At 51.5% G+C, this 18,059-nt stretch overlaps 1 protein-coding gene across 3 annotated transcripts in view; it reads right to left on the reverse strand.

Moving 5' to 3' along the window:
• Positions 1 to 3,908: 3,908 nt before the first annotated feature.
• Positions 3,909 to 18,059, reverse strand: part of FKBP6 (FKBP prolyl isomerase family member 6 (inactive)) — a 29,798-nt gene continuing 15,647 nt past the window's right edge. Inside the window, exon 9 of one of the 3 annotated variants that reach the window (XM_070780056.1) lies at positions 3,909 to 4,746. The gene's annotated coding sequence lies outside the window, so the exon portion shown is untranslated. Of the gene's footprint in view, positions 4,747 to 11,179; positions 12,130 to 18,059 lie in introns of those variants that run through there. The other 2 variants (XM_019988409.2, XM_070780055.1) reach the window with 2 other exon arrangements.

Raw genomic sequence — 18,059 nt, forward strand, 5'->3', positions numbered from 1 at the left:
CAATGGACATGAGTTTGAGCAAACTCTGGGAAATACTGAAAGACAAGGAAGCCTGGTGTGCTACAGCCCATGGAGTTGCAAAGAGTCAGATACAACTGAGCAACTAAACAAGAAGTAAGTAATATTATACTTCTATGTTTGTATAATTTTTGCTCATGTTTTTTACTCTTTTATCATTTTAAACATGTTTATTTTGTACTTCCCTGGAGCTCCAGTGGTTAAGACTCCATGCTTCCACTGCAGGAGGCACCAGTTTGATCCCTGGTCAGGGAACTAAGATCCCACATGCCACATGGCATGGTCAAAAAAACAAACAAAATATGCTTAAAGTGTCTATCAGATTGGTTTTGGATGTTTAATCTTGCTGTTTTTGCATCTCCAGACTTGTAACTGGGGTTGAGTTTTCTCCTATGCACTATGCACTCATCTTCATCAGGGCTTTATCTGTGAGAGTCCTGCAGACCTCATTTGAGGACCTGCTCTTTTAGAGCAGGTTTTGTATTTGTTTCTGTTAAGTACCCCACAGATGTTACTAAGCCTCGGGCCAATGCATAAACACTGGTTACATGTAACCTAAGTTAGTCTCTTAGTTTTAGGCTAACAGGCGAGTCACTCCGAATCTAAAACGTGCGAGAGCACTGGCTTTTGGTGACAAACTCTCAGGAGGCTGATTTAAAAATATTCTACCAGCCACGATGACACAGACCAACTTCCTCTGGTCCTTTTGTGCCTAAAGGTCTTGTTTTCCCTTTCCTTTTTGGCCCAGCACATTGTTTCACTGCAGGCATAGCCCCAGGCAGGCCCAGCTTTAGTTGAGGTCTCTGTTTCAAAGCCCACTTTGGGGAGACCCCCAGCATCACCTTCTCTGAACGCCCGCCCGCCCGCGTTCTGCCTGTGCCCTCCCTGCTCCTGTATCCCTCCGTTAGGGTAGCTCTGCTCAATTTACCTTTGTCACCCTCTTCATTTCTAGCTCTTGGAGATTTCCTTTTGGTTCTTAATTTCTTGGACTTAAAAGGATACTGGTGGTGGGTTTTTTTGTTTTTTTTTTTTTTTTCTGTTTTTGTTTGAGATTTCCTAGATGTTTAAGGCAGGCTAGTTTTCAGGTTATATAATCTGCTATACTGCTCAAATCACAAGTCCAAATATAAGCACAAATTAATTTTTTTTTAAGAATTGGAATAAAAATTTCCTGGCCCTCAAAACACTGACACAGAAGGGCGAACCCAGGATCCTTGCCACCTGCTCCCACAGTTCTGGCCGTTGCAGGCTCACGCTCCTGGCCCTAGGGTAAGTCACCTGGCTTCTCTAAGCCTTCAGTCTCTCTTCTGTATGGATGACCATCCCTAATGCCCAGAACCTGGACACATGCATCAACAGCCCTGGCCCTGTGCTGCTTCAAGTGGGAGCCTCTCCAAATGGCAGTCCTTGGTGAAGTCTAGAATGTTCCCTTAGGAAAAATCTAGAATGATCCCCATCTGCCCAGCCAGGTGAATGGAGGGCTGGCTAGAGACAGTTTTCCAGTCATTGTTCGGTTTCTCCACAGACCTCAGTGCAGAGTAAAGTCTGCCCAACCAGAACCCCGAACCCTGGGGCCCTGTCTCCTTTGAACCCATTTCTGGGAGGATAGTCCGTGCTGGCTACCCCTGACCACGGTGATTTCCGGCCAGCTCTGGGCAGGGACCCCTGGAGAAGCACCCCACCCCCTGCCCACTGTCCTTGCCTCCAAACAGCCCATTTTCTTTCGGGCTGGGGTGTGGACAGTCGTGGGAGAAGGAACAGCATCCTCTCGCTCCAGACCCCAGGGCCGGGACGGGGGACACCCCAGCGGAGGCGGCGATCCCGAGAGGCCCCTGCTCGGGAAGAAAGGCATTTCTGTGTCTCGCTCTGAATCCGCCTCGGGTTTCGCACTTCCCTTCCCCGGGACAATCCCGACCTTCACCGTGAAGGAACTTCACACACACACACACACACACACACACACACACGCACATGCACAGGCACACGCACATGTATTTTTGGAAGAAGGGGAAGAATTCCAAGAGAACCTCTGCTCGGTTAAAAATGAAGTGAAGATTATATTAAGAATGAAAGGCGAGCGGGGCCGCTGGGGCGCAGACAGAGGGCCCTTTCATCGGCCCGGCCGCGCGCCGCGGGCAGCTGCCAACACAAACGCGGGCGGAACAGAACCTGCGGGGCCGCCGGCCGCTGCCAGGCCGCGTCCCCGCCGCCCCGGGCTGGCGCCGCTCCCCGTTTCCGCTCTGCTGACGCGCCCAAATCGCCCGGCGGCGGCGGGGATCCCGGGGCCGCGCGCAGGGAGAGCGCCGGAGGAGGCCGGGCCGGGCCGGGCAGGCGGCGCGCTTGCTGGCCGGAACCTCACCTGCGCGCCCGGAGACCCCAGGTGGGGCCCGGGGATTCCCGTCCGAGCGCTCTGGTCCACACCACGGCCCGCCGCCCTCGCTGGGGCCGCCCCTCTGGTTCCCGGGCTGCGCGTCTTCATCCCAGCCCCCAGCGCATCCTGGGCGCTCAGTGGACTCCAGGCAGCCGCCTCCGTGAAGCCCGCTGGGATCATCCCTGCGCCAGCCTCCCACGACTGGTACCTGGTCCTTCCTCGACGCCCCTCTTGGGCCCGAGCAGACTCTGCGTGTTGCTCCTGCAGCCCCTCACCCAGTGTGAGCTTCTCCCATCCCATCTCTTTCTGGCGTGCGGAGAGAGGGTCCATGCCTGCTACTGGCCCCAGGGCTGCTGCTGTGTGCTTCCCACACAGGTCTCTCCCTGGAGGACAGCCTAATGGTTTGCGAGTCCAGGACCGTTACTCCCCTGGATGCTGGGAAAGCTGCTCACCCTGACCTCGGTCACAGCCACGTCAGCCCTCCCTACTTCTCAGGACTCCTGTGAGCTTGAAGACAGAGGCTCTGTGGAGAGGCAAGAACAGCTTGAGAACTGCGGGGTGCCTGGGCCTTCCTCTATGAGACAGGCCCCCTTGGCCACTGCCCAGGTCTGCCCTCCTCATCCCTCCCGGACCTTCACAGGAGGATTAATCAACTCTATTCAGAAGCCCCAAGACACCCTGCAGGGGGAGAGGTTATGTTGGCCTACAGCCTGGCTCCTGTGAACCTTCCCTCCCAAACCCACCCCACCACTTGGCTCCCACCCCAACACAGGAGGAGGGCAGGCTGCTGTTGGCCAATCAAAGAACGCCACCCACCTGCCTGATTGGTTCTTGGATGCCCAGTGACCCATCTGACCGAAGTCAAAGCTTTGCTGTGAAAGCCAGCAGGGAGGCTCTGGGTCTTGGGGCCTGAGAGAAGTGAGGCTGTGGTGGCCACAGGCTCCCCAGTGCCAAGAGGGAAGTGGAGGTGAGAGATGCAGTGGGTGGGGGATGGGGAGAGAGAAACAGGAAAACCCAGAGAGACAGGCATCCTCCTGGGTCCCCACAGGGCCCAGCTCTGCTGCAGACAGAGCCACCCATGACAACAACCAATCTCTTCTCTTTTGGCTTCTGTCTGCTGGAATTGAGAGCCCCACCTAATATCCTCACCACACCTCAACAGTGAAGCCTGAGCCCTTGCACCTGGTCCTTGTGACCTTCACTGCTTCCCTTTCTGGCCTTGGGCTGCCTTATGCCTGTCTGGCCTCCTTACTGTTTATGGAGGATTTGCACAAGCGTGATCGGGGGTGATCCTCACCATACCCCAGGTGTCGGGTAAAGAAGCTGAGGCTTCGGTGCTGAGTGCAGCATCCAGAGTCACAGGGGCATAATAAGGATGAATTACAGCCTCGCTGTGTCTGACCACAGCCAGCCCCCCAGCCACACTGGCCAGCCTCCCTCTGCCCTCCTGCGCCCTCCCTCCTTCCTCACCTAGGACTGACTTGCTCCTGAACCCCACACTCGGGCGTGGTCTTCCCTCCTCCTCTGCTGACCTCCATCTGTCACAGCTCAGTGTGCGCCCGCCTCCCTTCCCCCTCCTCTGAGCCTGCAGCCTGCATCCGCCATGTGGCATTCCTGCTTCCGATGCTGTGGGTAGGTGGCTGCATTCCCACTCTGCTCCCTCAGGCACGGAGTCAAGGCTGAAGGCAGGAGTCTGCTCTATGCGGCTCTAGATGTGCCTTTAGAATACTGAGGGGGCAGAAAGCAAAGGATGTGATGATGGGTGAGATTTGGGAAGTGAGGGCAAGAGGGGACAGTCAAACATGGTGACCCCGAGGTTTGTTTCTGGCTTGAATGTGATCGCTAACTGAACTCAGAAACACGAGAGGAGGCCGGGTTGCCCAGAAGAGACTGGGGAGGGGAGGTCTCAAGGCCCCTGAGTCCAGAGAGGGCAGGGCTGGAGGAAGAGGTTTAGGAGGCTCCAAGGTAAAAGTAGGACTGAGCCCTTGGAGGGTCAATGCGTTCACCTGAGAGGAATGCATTCTTGCGGAAGAGATGATGGTCAAGGACAGAACCCCAGTATCTATGGGTCTGGCGGAGGAAGGGGTAGAGGAGGGGTGAGAGCAGAGTCAGTGAGGGGACAGAACAGGAAAGGGCATTGTGAAAGCTATGTGCGAAGGCGTTTTAATAAACGCTTGCTCCAAAGTGGCAAGTGATCTCAGAGGTCCATGGGAAGAAGACTTCTTTCCAGAAGGAAGGTGCTCCCCTGGACAGTCAGCTCCGGGGTCACTGAGGACCTGGATCAGAGTTGTGTCCCATGGGGTGGTGGTGCAGACATCTGACAGCAGTGGGCTGAGGGGCAGGCGATGGAGGGGACGCTGAAAAGCAAGTGCAGACAACTCAGCCTAAAGCCAGGCGGGTGCAGGCTTAACAGAGAGGAGGAAGATATACTAAAAACCATGAGATGTTACTGAAAGACATTAGAGACCTAAATAAACAGAATGATATCCATGTTCATGGATTAGAAGACCGCACATTATGAAATTAGCTGCTGCTGCTGCTAAGTCGCTTCAATCATGTCTGACTCTGTGTGACCCCATAGATGGCAGCCCACCAGGCTCCCCCGTCCCTGGGATTCTCCAGGCAAGAACACTGGAGTGGGTTGCCATTTCCTTCTCCAATGCATGAAAGTGAAAAGTGAAAGTGAAGTCGCTCAGTCGTGTCTGACCCTCAGCGACCCCATGGACTGCAGCCTACCAGGCTCTTCCGTCCATGGGATTTTCCAGGCAAGAGTACTGGAGTGGGGTGCCATTGCCTTCTCCGTATGAAATTAGCAGTATTCCTCAAATGAATCTACAGATTCAATGCAATCCCTACTGAAATCCTACTCAAAAGCTGCTTTTTTTTTTTTTTTAAGAAATTCACAAGCTGACCCAAAAATTCATATGGAAAAATGCAAGGAATCCAGAATAGCTAAAACAAAACGGAAAAAGACCAAGGTTGGAGGAGTCACAATTCCTAATTATAAAACTTAGTACAAGACTACAGTCATCAAGCCTGTTGGGTAGTGGGCACAAGGACAGACGTACACAGAGGTCAGTGAAACAGAAGCAACAGTCTAGCAGCAAACCCACACATTTATGACCAGTTGTTTTTGACAAGGATACCAAGATCATTCAGTAGCTCTGGTCTTGAATATTCTCTACATACAATACAAATGGTTCTAGGAAACTGGATATCCATGTGCAAAAGAATAAAGCTGTGTACCCTTACTTCGTGTCATATACAAATAATAACTCAAACTGAATCAACCTAAATTTAAGAGCTAAAGCTATGAAACTCTTAAAAGAAAACATAGAGGTAAATCTTCATAACCTTGGATTTGGCGGTGGTTTCTTTTATGATACGAGTAGCATAAGCAACAAAAGAAAAGACAGGCAAATAAGACTTCATCAAAATTGTGCCTCAAAGGACACTATCAAGAAAGTGAAAAAGCAATCTATAGAACACGAGGAAAATTTTGTAAACCATAAATCTGACATGGGACTACTTCCAGAGTATATAAAGAACTCATTTCAGTTCAACAACAAAAAGACAAATGATCCAATTTAAAAAATGGTCAAAGGATCTAAACAGACATTTCTCCTAAGAAGATCCTCGAATGAAGAGCACATGAAAGATGCTTGACTTCAGTTGTCCTCGGGGGAATACAAATCAAAACCACTATGAGATGCTTGTTCACACCCACTAGAAGAGTTATAACACCACGACTGTTATGACCACCCAAAAGTAACAGGTGTTGGCAAGGACAAGAAGAAATCAGAGCCCTCATACATGGCTGGCAGAATGTAAAATGGTGCAGTTGCTGTGGAAAACAGGATGACTGTTCCTCAAGAAATGACACGTGGAATTACCATATGATCCAGCAACTCCATTCCCAGATGTATAGCCACAAGAACTGAAACAAACAAAAATATACACAAATGTTCACAGTAGCATTATCCACTATAACCAGGAAGTGGAAACAAATGTCTATCGACCAATCAGTGGATAAACAAAAAGGTGCACTACTTAGCCATAAAAAGGAATAAAGTACTGAAACGTGCTACAACATAGATGAACCTTGACACCATTATGCTAAAGTGAGAAAAGCCAGAGACAAAAGGCCACATATTATACGATTCCATGTATATGAAACATCCAGGAGAGGTAAAGTCAGAGGCGGAAAGGAGACTGATGGCTGTCAGGGTCTCAGAGGAGAGAGTGGGTTGTGACGGCCGATGGGTACAGCATTTCTTTCTGGGGTGATCAAAATACTCTTGAATTAGACAGGGTGATGGTTGTACAACTTGTGAACATGCTTTTAAAAAAAACCCACTTAATTATATAACTTAAAAGAGTGAAATTCATGGCATGTGAATTATGTCCCATTTGTTTAAAGGAGGAAGAATTATATGAAGATAGTCTCATGTAAAAGTTAACTCTCCTAGAAGAATAATGAGGAAACTGCCAAGAGTAAAGGGATCAGGAGTAGGGAAGAGGGCAAGGATGGGAGGGACCGTATTTGTACATCAAATGTCATAGGAATGCATTACATTTTTCAATAATTAAATAAATAGAATAAAATAAAAGGGGTCTGGCTATGGGTAAGAGGAGGAGGCAGGACTGAAGAAGTCTTTTATTAGGAAGGAGAGGCTGGACCATGTCTGGAGGCAGAAAGAGAGAAGCCTGTGTTTCAAAGACAGAGGATGGTTGATGAACCACTGGGGCCAGGATCAATGGCACAGAGACGGGCAAGGGGTGGGCACTTCCCCCACCCCCAGCTCCTGCCCTGAAGACCCTGGGGAGGAGGTGAGGTGGGCAAAGATACAGAAGGAGGGGTGAGGGGAAAGGGGCGCCTTATTTCATGCCCAGTGACGTTTATTGGCTCCGTGGAGGAAGAGGCCAGGTGACTGGGCCTGGAGAGCGGAGAAGGGGGTGCATGGAAGGGAAGAGGGGGCCTGAGAATCAAGGGCAAGGTTACGACAGGCCCCTCACGGAATCCAAAAAGGAACCAGTGACGCAGGAAAGGGCTGCTGAGTAATTCTGAGGTTGGAATTGCACCTCGGTGATTTTCACAGCCACTCCACGGAGCCTGAGTAAGGCTCTTTGTGTGCTGGGGACACTGTGCTATTGATGGCGGGCAGCTATCGGCTGTGGCCAGGCAGGGGTCAGCCCACCTGGGAGTCTGCCTTATACTCCAAGCGTGGCCGAGCAGGGTGGGGCAAGTGGGCCTGGCCGGGGTTCAGGAGAAGCTGGGGGGGGGGCATGCCTGCCCTAGCAGAGGGGTACAGGGTCGAGGGTGCCCTGGGGGTGACCCTTGGGCTGGGGAGTCACTCCATCTCTGGGGTGGGGACAACTGAACCGAGTCAAGCCAGGAGAAGAGGGGCTGACGATGTCATGGCCTTTAGTTCTCCCTGTCAACCGCACATTTTCCAACAACTTTTCCCAACCGAGTGGGAAACCCTCACCGCATTTCCAGCCAACTAGCTGCTGTCTGCTGTCGGCGCCTAGGGCTTTTCTGACACTGAAGATGCCATCATTTGGCTTTCGCAGCCACCTCGGAGGAACGCAGCCCTGCTGTGAAGGCGTGGTGTGCCCTCGGCCCTTCTCTGGGTGGGTAAACCATCTCTAAATCTGCAGCCTGCAGATCTGCCAGGAGTTCCAGGGTCCCACGCCCCTCACCTGTGCTTGCCTTGCCCTCTTTAGCAGTCACCGTCCCCCATGGCTTATGCGAGTCCAGTCTTCTGTCTGACCTGGGTTTATTTTTTTCCCATCAAGGGTCCTTGAACCAGACTCCTCAATACAGCCAGCCCAGGCAGACCTATCCCCCATTAACTTCCTGACTTGTCCATAAGGATTTCATGAGGTATGTGAACATAGGTCCTAAGTGAGCTCCATTTATTCCTTCAACAAAGCGAGGATCTTATTTCTCGGTGCTGGGGAATGGAGGACCACAGTCAGGTGACCTCCCGTCCCTGCCCTGGAAGCTCAGAACCTTGGGGAAGTCAGGTCAGACCATGTGGTTACTGTGGGGTGTTGGGAACCAAGGGTTTGGTTATCTTGGAGGCAGCTATGTCCATCTAGGTGGTCAGGGAAGGCTGCCTGGAGGAGGTAGCCTTTTTTTCTCTCTTGCTCCAGGTCTATGCATATATTTATAACTATCTTGTGGTTCTTGTATTAAAAAATTGAAATGATTTTTTAAAATATGAGAAGTATTTTAATACCAAGAAAAGAGGAAGGTTTGTGATTTTTATTTACCAGACGAGGGGCAGAGAAGTTTACTCTTATGCTGAATGGCCCATCTCCCGTGATTGTTGGGCTGACCTCGGTTTGCTGGGGGCACACGCCCTGCCTCTTTGAGCCTTGGCAGCTTCGACTCAGGATGCTGTCTTAAGCTTTGGAAGAGGAGTTGAAATGCAGTCCGATCTGACAGCACCACACGGGGCCACAAGGTGTGGGCCGCTGTGGGAGCCGCAGGTGGCTCCGCCTGGCCGGAAGGCAGGGTGCCTGGCAGGGAGTGGCTGGAGGCAGGCCAGGCCTCCTGTGCTAAATTAGGGAGTTTGAACTTTATCTCAAAGGCTACTGGGAGCTACTGAAGCATTTAAGCTGGAGCAGGACAGGGCAAGCAGGTGGAGAAGGTCTGGAGACTAGGACTGGAGGCCAGGGGAAGGGTGTCCAGCGAGCAAGGTGAGAAGCTGTGACCTCTGACCCAGGCAGGGCAGAGACACGGAGCACGAGGGGCTGATACAAGGGACGCTCAGGAGGCACACCCCTCAGCCAGGGCATAAGGCTGAGCAGGAAGAGGGTGGGCAGCAGCCCCGAGGGGCTGGCTCAGGCCCGGGGTAGGGGGAGCAGCCTGAGGGACATGACTTTCACATCCTTGTGCCAAGGATCTCAGGAGTCACGCGGGAGTCCCTCCAGCACAAGCGGGAGTGGGAGTCAGGCAAGCCTCCTCCAGGTGACGATGACTCTGGCGCATCTCCACCCACTTATCCGTCCCAGAGCTCTCCTCCAGAGGCTCTCAGAAACCAGCTCAGGTCCTGCACTGGGAACCTGGATTCCGGGTGCATGGGCTTCCCGTGAGCACCTGTCACGGTCACTGCAGACACCACGTCACCAAGCAGGAGTAAGTGCGGGGCGCTTTCTGGGGTCTGTGACCTCTGTCTGGAATCCACCTTTTCCAAACTGGCCGTCTGTCTGGAACCTGTCTCCTGGTACTGTTCTTGTTTCCTGACATTTCTCAAAGAGCAGCCGTGAAGCGCCCCCATTCCCACCCAAGTCAATTCCCCTTTTGGTTGGTGAATTTTCTGGGTCCGACTGTTCTCCCTAGAAGGGTGTGCCTCCCTCTTCTGAGCATCAGTGAGGGGGAGCTGCGGGGAGGGGGCTGGTAAAGGGGGCTGAGGTGAGAGTGGAGATCTGACTCAGGTCCTTCCCCATAGGCAGCTGCACTTTTAGTCTGAAGGGTAGTGAAGAAAACCACATTTGTAAGAAAGAAAACACATTTTTGGCTTAGTACACTATATCATATCGCATTATTATCTATCTGCTGGCATTTCTCTTTCTAAAATGTTTGCCTCCTAGGCCACAAACAGAAGTGTATGGGTGCGCACACACACACACACACACACACACACACACACACACACACACAGGCATTTCTGCTTAACTGATGCTCTGGATTAAGTATGACTACTCATTGTTATTAGGTCATTCATTGTGACTGGGTTGACCAAAGTGATCAGAGAGGTCAAGGTAAGCTTAACGAGGTCAGGAGAGAAGCAGCCAAGAGCCCAGCCTGGCTCCTGAGATCCAGGGAGAACAGGCGTCTTTGGGGTGCTGGTCACCTGGGGAGGGGCCTGCCGGGCTCCCCAAGGCCTACAGGAGGGTCTGATTTCCCAGCCAACACACACACACTCTGCTGGACCCATGCCATCTGTCTGCCCACATGACATAAATGCAAAGACGTCTTTTCTCAGACGGGCATATGGGTCCCCTCCTGGCTGCAGCCCCCTGCTGTGCTCCCGACTGGCTGGAGCGGGTCCCTTAGGCTCCCTTGTCACAACTCACCGGTCTGCAGAGCCTCTCCCTCTAGGCTGAGAACTTACCACACTCAACACCTTTTCCTCTTGGAGGGCAGGGGCCCGGGAGCTGAGCCAACGCCCAGCACAGACCAGTCTCTCTGAACAGCTAGGCTGGGTGAAGCAGCTCAGGCAAGAGAGAGAGCCAGAGAGCCGTCCCAAAGGTTACCACCCCATCCAGGATGGGGCACCTGCAGCAGCCCAGGCAGGCGGGCCGCAGGGCTCGCCGGGAAGCATAGAGCGGGTTATGTCGCCACCTATCGCCCAGTTTGCTCAGCAAAAGTCAGCCAGGGCTCCAGGCCTTGTCTCTAGCGAAAAGCGCTCAGACCCTGTTCAGAAGGCAGCAACCAGCCTGCGGGCGTGGGGAGCGGGGAAAGGTCTCTGAGCATGTCGCGGGACGGGCCACCCTCTCAGTTAGGAGCACTCCAGCTCGGCCCTCACCGCGTGACCCAGGCCCAGACCTTCCTCCCTGGGCTCGGGCCATGGCTCTGAACGAGACAGTAAGTTGTCAGTGAGGGTCAGGGTAGGGAGAGCAAGGCTCACAGAGGAGGACTGAGCACTGGGGCTGGGTGGGGACAGCCAAGCCCTTTGGGATCCAGAGGCCTGTCCAAACCAGCCCTGCTGTCCCATGATGGGGAGAGGCGGCCCTGACTCCGAAGAGCCCTGGGGCAGTGTCAAAGTCCCTCGAGGCCAGTTTGTTCCTTCCTGGTCAGGGCAGGGCCACTGCTCACCTCCCAGACTTGTACCAAGAATGAGCGGCAGCAATGCTGTGAGGGGCCCAGGCGGACCCTCAGGTGGCAGCTGTCCTCACCCAGCACCACACTGTCCAAGACACCACGGGGAGGCTGGCTTTGTGACACCTCAACACACACACATTTTTGCAAGACTCACAGTCCACAACAGGGCAGGAGGACCGGCTGGCTCCCAGGTTTCCAATTAACTCTCTTGAAACAGCTCCCCATGGAAGGGAGAAGATTTCAAGGGAACCCCAATGCAAATGCACAAGCATTTACCCTTAGGTCAAAAAGAACTGCTGTGGCTCCAGAAAATAAACCCAACTCGCACTCTCGCTGATCCAACTGGTCTCAGTGAGTAGCTGTCCCTCTACCCTACCTACTGACTTCGTAAGTTTAGTTGAACTCAACACAATTTACACTGGATCTTGCAAAGACAAGGAAGTGTTTTATTTACTTACAACAAAAAAAACATCTGTAACATAATTCTCCCTTTTCAAAATTGAGAGCCCTACAAAATACACAAAGCAATCCCTATTTGTATTCACCCAGGGACAAGAGCAGCAGGAAGGGGGCTGGGACTGGAGAAAAGCCAAGGACTAATTCTATTTGAAAAAACAAGCAATTGCCTTAAAAAATAGCATTCTCCTACTTGTCAGTAGCTACCCTTTCACCTCCTTTGCATGAAAATGTGAAACAGAAAGCAGCAGCTGTGAAAACACTTCAGCAGCGTCAGTCACAGACGGGGCCGTGGCCTTGGACTGCAGAAACTCAGCCCCTCTTCCAAGCAGGTCGAGCACACAGTCTGCCCTGAGGAGATCCTTCCTGAAAGCGCTCTGCCCACCTCCCATAACGATGGAGAACTCCGGGCAGCCTCGCTTCTCTCACTTGTCATTAGCTGCGAAATCTAGGAATCAAACACAGCAGTTAGAAACAGAGTGGGACTCAGCTGTCCCAGAGGGCGCCAGAGCCAGTCCAGGGTCTGAGTCCAGGCGGGAACCAGGGACAGACAGATGCCCCTGGGGGGGCAAGGGCCCTAAGGGGTGGGTGCAGGGAAATGGTGACCTGTCAATAAGGTGGCTTTGAAACTTCAAGAACACCATCTCAGAAAAGCAGAACAGAAGGGCCCCTGAGACCATCCAGATCAATTTTACTGTTCAGATGAAGCCCCCAAACAGATGACTAACTCCTGAGTGTGGGCAATCTCCTCATTGGTCCATCTCGACTGTTCCACAAGGGCTACACATCCTCAACCACTCGAGGATGTCAAAAGCACTCTCAAAGGGCCAAACGTACAAGCGGCTGCTTTCAGGGGGACACGTGAAACCCCTGGGACACACACTGGGCAGCACTGACCACTAGGGATGTAACCAGACAAGACGCCTGGACAGGCTTCACCCAGACAGCTCCACAGGACAGCTGGCTTCACCACAGAGGCGGGTAACACGGGCGCTGGCAGCAGGGACATAGTGTGGTAGTTTATCCAGGGCCAGGAGATCCAAGTGGACTCCCGGTCCCACTATTTCCAGCTCTGTGATCCTGGGCCAGCTGTATCTCCTGCTTCCTCACCTATCAAACATTCCTATAGGATATACTTCACTGAGCTGTCGCAAGACCAGTATGACCTCGACTGAAGGTGGGAACACAACGAAAGCTGGTAGGACCACCCACTGAGGGCTCTGCGGTGATGGCTCTGCATCACTGCCTCCCAGCTGGGCCCAAAGCCGTGGGAAATGCTGGGACACAGAGGTGGGTGCTGGCTGACGCGCCGGCCCAGCCTGGGGCCCTGGTGTGTGTGGGTGTCCAGGGCTGGGGGAGGGGTCACAGTTAAGAACACATCCTTCATTGCCGTCTTGCTGAACAGCAGCTTCTGAGTGGGGGAGAGACACCTGCTTGAGACAGTCCCCTCAAGCCAAGCCCTGGGAAGAAGCAGGTGGGCCAGTGCAGGCAGGAGAGGAGGCCAGTGCTTTCTTAGGATGTCCATCTTGCTGGTCATTTAAATCTACCAGGAAGAGTGCTTGTCTGTGCCTCTAAGTGCTGTGGCACCCTGCTGACTAAGCCTGCTTGGCTGCCCTTTATAGTACATTACAGAAAAACACGGCACCAGTGAAATGAAGCTGACAAACCTCCTGGGACATTCTTCAGTGGGATAAAGAGATAAACCAAAACACGTAACTGCTGTGAAGAAAAATCAGCAGGCTATGGGGACACAGAAGGATGTCAGTTGTTATTTAACATAAAGTAACTGGAAAGACCTCTCCAAGGAGGCGACATTTAAGTAGACTGAGCTCTGAATAGTCAGAAGGGCTTTCGGGCTTGGAGGAATGTCAGTGCAAAGGCCCTACTGCAAAGATTCAACATTATAAACCACAATAATAGGTCAAAGGTTAAAAAAAAGCTTGTTTATCTTTGTGACAGAAAGGCATTTGATAACAATCATTCCTGACAGAAACTTGAGTATAAAAACATTTCCTTAGCATGACAGAAAGAAGACTGTATCTTCACTGAAAGCCTGGATCATGCTGAGCAGTATAGCAGCAACTGGTCCACCCACTGTGGTCACGAAAGATGCAGTGCTGATCCGTCACCACCATCTAACGCTATTCTGGAAGTATCAGCCCACAGAGGGAGATGGGCTCTGAGTAAGATGAGACAAGGTGGGAATCAGAGGACAAAGTTACCATTACTTGAATGTGACGATCATATGCCTAGAGTATCCAGGGAAGCAACCGACATTTTACTATCAAAAAAAAAACCCAAAACAAAACCCCAAACCTGAAAAACTCAGAAAGGTGTTTGGTTACAGAGAAACAGGCAATTTATAGAAAGGATACTTGAACATCTGAAAAGAAGCTTGACCACGGACATGTCAACACTAATAACAAGATCTCATTTTGGATGCACCAAACTGGCAAAGATTAAGACATCTAACAGTACTCATGATGGCAAAGCTAAATAATGGAATAGCAACAGCACCAAAGGGGATATGCGCTGGTACAGACGCTTGAGCGGTCACTTTAGTGACTCCTGGATCAGTTGAACTTACACGTGTATTACCCAGTGACATGACATTTAAACAAACATCAGAGAAAACTCAGCTGAGGGGTAACCATGTCATCTGTCTGTCCGCCTATCAATCACTGTTAGGAAGATGATGATTCCCTCCTAGGATGGAATGCCGCCGAGTTGTTTTCTTAAAATGAGGCAGCTCTTTGTATGCTAACCTAGAAAACACCCAAACTGCATTATGGTACAAAATGTATACTTCTATTTGTGTGGAAGATTACACAGACACCCACAATCCTGAATATTCACAGCAATGCTTTGGGAAGGACACTTAAGAAACGTCAGTGGTTACCTCTAGAAAACAGGTTTGGGGACAGGGAGCTTTTATTCTCCACCTTCTGGTTTAAAACCATAAGCACGTAGCATTTTTATAATTTAAATTAAAATACTGACAAAAAGTTACAGGGCAGGGGGGTGGTAAAAGAAACAGAAGAGCAGAATGCTGGTGACCACACTGTCATGCTATTCTTTCTAAATCTGAATAGGTTTGAAAATATCCATAATAAAAAGTTTACTAATCATCAATGAAAACAAAAACTCAATCCAGTCTGTGTCCCATGCACTGACTGTAGAAATCAGCCCTGTATTCAATATTCACGCAGCACAAACATGTGCGCTCGAGGATGCAGGTGGGCAAGGAGAATGTCCAAGATCAGACACTGGGGTTTGTGAAGTTTAGTCAACAGAATTTTCAATTTGAAACTAATAAAAAGGGACACTTTAGCATGAACGAAAATGCATCAAAATAAAAAAGTTCATGTTTCATTTTGAAAATCCAATACTCATTGCATACTAAGGAGCAAAAGGCAAAGAGAAAGCCATCATGTACCCGGGGGTCAAGCAAAGATCAGCCAGGAGACCTACAAAGACAGAAGTCAGACTCGGGCAGGGAACACAGACAAAGGTCCAGGAGGGCAGACTCCAGCTGAATATATTAATACTAAACAAGCTGCTTCTGAGGAGAGTGAACCCCAGGCCTGGGGAAAAGGCACAGTCACTGTGAAATAGAAACTCCAGCAATGATATGATCGGTGTCCACAGTAGCTGCACAGAATAGTGGGCAGTAATCAGAGAAGAGTGTGAGAAAGTAACGAGAAGACAGGAAAGTGATGTAATCCTGGGACCTGGAGCCGGAGGCTGCAGAGCCTGGGGTGTCTCTGTCTGAAACCCTAGGGTAAAGGGCCAAGGGCCAGGCAGATAAAAGGAGTTCCCACGGCGTTGTAGACCAGCCCTGCCCATCCACAGCCCTGGTCTAGAGCCTGTGAGCCACAGTGAGCGGGCAAACGTGAACAGTGTCTTGAGAAACCTCTAGAACAATGGATCTTCACCTCTTGTGGGTCATACAGCCTTTGAAAAACTGGTAAAAGCTGTAGATCCCTCTTCAAGTCCCAGATAATGCACAAAAAGGTGAAGATTCCTAGACCCTCCCTGAATCCACTTAACTAGTTCTCTAACTCAAAATGCATCACTCAATCGGAATAACCTAGTCTGGGTATCTCAAACATCCAACTGAGAGAGAAGAATTTTCCCAGAAGCCCGAGCCCCTTCACGTACTCCACGATGTGATGTTCGGCCACCCCACCAGTTGGCTGTGCCCTCTGGCCTCGGCGGTCCCCCTCCTGCCCCTCCCCCCGCCATGCAAAGCCAGTCCTCACTGCTGGCCGCCTCATCTGCCTCTCCCCACCTTGGTCCGGCCGCTGGTGGCCTGCTCCACACGGCCTCCTCCTGCTGTAGTCCCCTCAGCGTCCCTGGTCCGCACCCCCACACAACTACTTCTCTCTACTTCTCAGCACTGGTGGGAGACAGGCATCATGGAGCGCTCCCTTCCTGCTGGGAACACGCATCGAGCTGAGTGGTCCCCCGAAGCCCAGCCTTTCTAGGTGTAAACTGAACCCGAGCGCGCCCAGGCCTCTGCCCTGACCTGGGGGTGGCCCCGGACTCAGCACACTTCCTCCGATGACACCTGTCAGCACTCACGGCCATCAGCTGCCACAGCACGAATGGAAGACAGCAGAATACGTGACAAACTGGGGTCAGAAGTGCTGCCCAATGGCCACCCTCGTTTCCAAACAAATCCACTGTGTTACGTTTCTAATTGCCCTGCACCCACTCCTTCCCTCTTCTCATGAGGATGTCTTGAGAAGGCCATCTACCTTACTGTGCTCCACGGACCAGCTGGTCCATATCACCTGGAAGTTCGTTACAAACAGCAAGTGTGGGGCCCCAGCCAAGCTGCTGAGTCCAAGTCCCTGGGGAGGGCCCCACCAATGGTTTTGAGGAGGCTGAGCCAGCAGTACTGGCTTGCTCCCGCCTTGCACTTCCTGCTCTCAGTACGCCCAGGGTAGGCTCGTGGTCTTGCCTGCATTCCCACCATCCACACTGGCGGATGAATGATCGAGTTATTTCTCAGTCCTTGTCCTTTGTGTTGGTGGGCGTGACACTGCTGGTCACTCCTCTGTGAAATTCACCCCCTAGAGGATTTCTTTTGTCCTGTTTTTGTTTCTGCCTCTCCTGGTGTCAGAGACCCCGCTGTGAAGCCGACAGCAGCTGCCGCTTATCTCTGTGCAGGACACGCAACTACTCAGGGGCTGGTGCGTGGCTCCCTGAAGCCCACCAGAGCCTTCCCAGCTAAAGCTCCCACTCGTCCCCCGGCTCCCAGCCTGTCCTCTTGGTTCCATGTTGTGCTCCCAGAGTCCATCCTCTCTCCACATCTCCTCCCAGGTGACTTCACATTAATTCTTTGCTACTGATGTTCGCTTCTTTCACTACGTGCCTGTATCCTTATTTATCTAAGTCAGGTTCTGGGTTACACAGGCCTAGAGACATGGCTTATTCAAAATTAGTTAATCATGAATCCAAGAAATTAAAAACAGACTGAGCCAACATCTGACGGGAACGAAGGAGGTACAGAGAGATCTTAAAGATCTGATCGCTACGTTGTACAGATGGCAAGACTGCAGCCCAGAGGGGTTCAATGACTTGGCTGATGTCGCAGAAAACAAGCTAAGTCTGAGAATCCAGATTTCCCATTTTTCAGCCCCCATACGGAAAGGTAAGGGCACTTCAATAAATCACTGACTTGAAGATTAGAAAAAGGAACGCAGTTTATCTCCTGAATTTAACTAGTCTTCTTTGATACCTCATTCACTAAGAGCCCAGAAGTAAACCTCAGTTGGCAATGGGGTTCGGGGCCTGTTATGGCTGTCAGGACTCTTGAGAGTTCCTTGGAAAGCAAGAAGATCAAACCAGTCAGTCTTAAAGGAAATCAACCCTGAATACTCTTAGAAAGAACTGATGCTAAAGCTCCAGTACTCTGGCCACCTGATGAGAACAACCGACTCACTGGAAAAGACCCTGATGTTGGGAAAGACTGAAAGCAGAAGAAGACGGCGACAGAGGATGAGATGGTTGGATGGCATCACACTGACTTGATGGACATGAATGAACTTGGGCAAACTCTGGGAGATGGTGAGAGACACGGAAGGCTGCCGTGGGCAGTCCATGGGGTCACGAAGAGTCGGGCATGACTTGGCAACTGAACAACAGCAACAACAATGGCTGCCGAAAGGGGCTACGAAGAGGGCGAAGGGGCCGAAGAAACCACCAGCGGAAGCACTGCCCAGGAAGGGGCCCGTCAAAAGGTGCCAACCCATGTGGAGTATTTATAGTCCACACAACAAAGGGATGACGTCAGAGATCTCCTGAGCTGGAGGAAAAAGCATTTCACAGATTTCCTAAAGATCAGGAGACTACCTAATAGTCTGCCTGGAA

This window comes from Bos indicus, chromosome 25 (assembly GCF_029378745.1).
Source record: "Bos indicus isolate NIAB-ARS_2022 breed Sahiwal x Tharparkar chromosome 25, NIAB-ARS_B.indTharparkar_mat_pri_1.0, whole genome shotgun sequence".
Lineage (NCBI taxonomy): Eukaryota > Metazoa > Chordata > Mammalia > Artiodactyla > Bovidae > Bos > Bos indicus.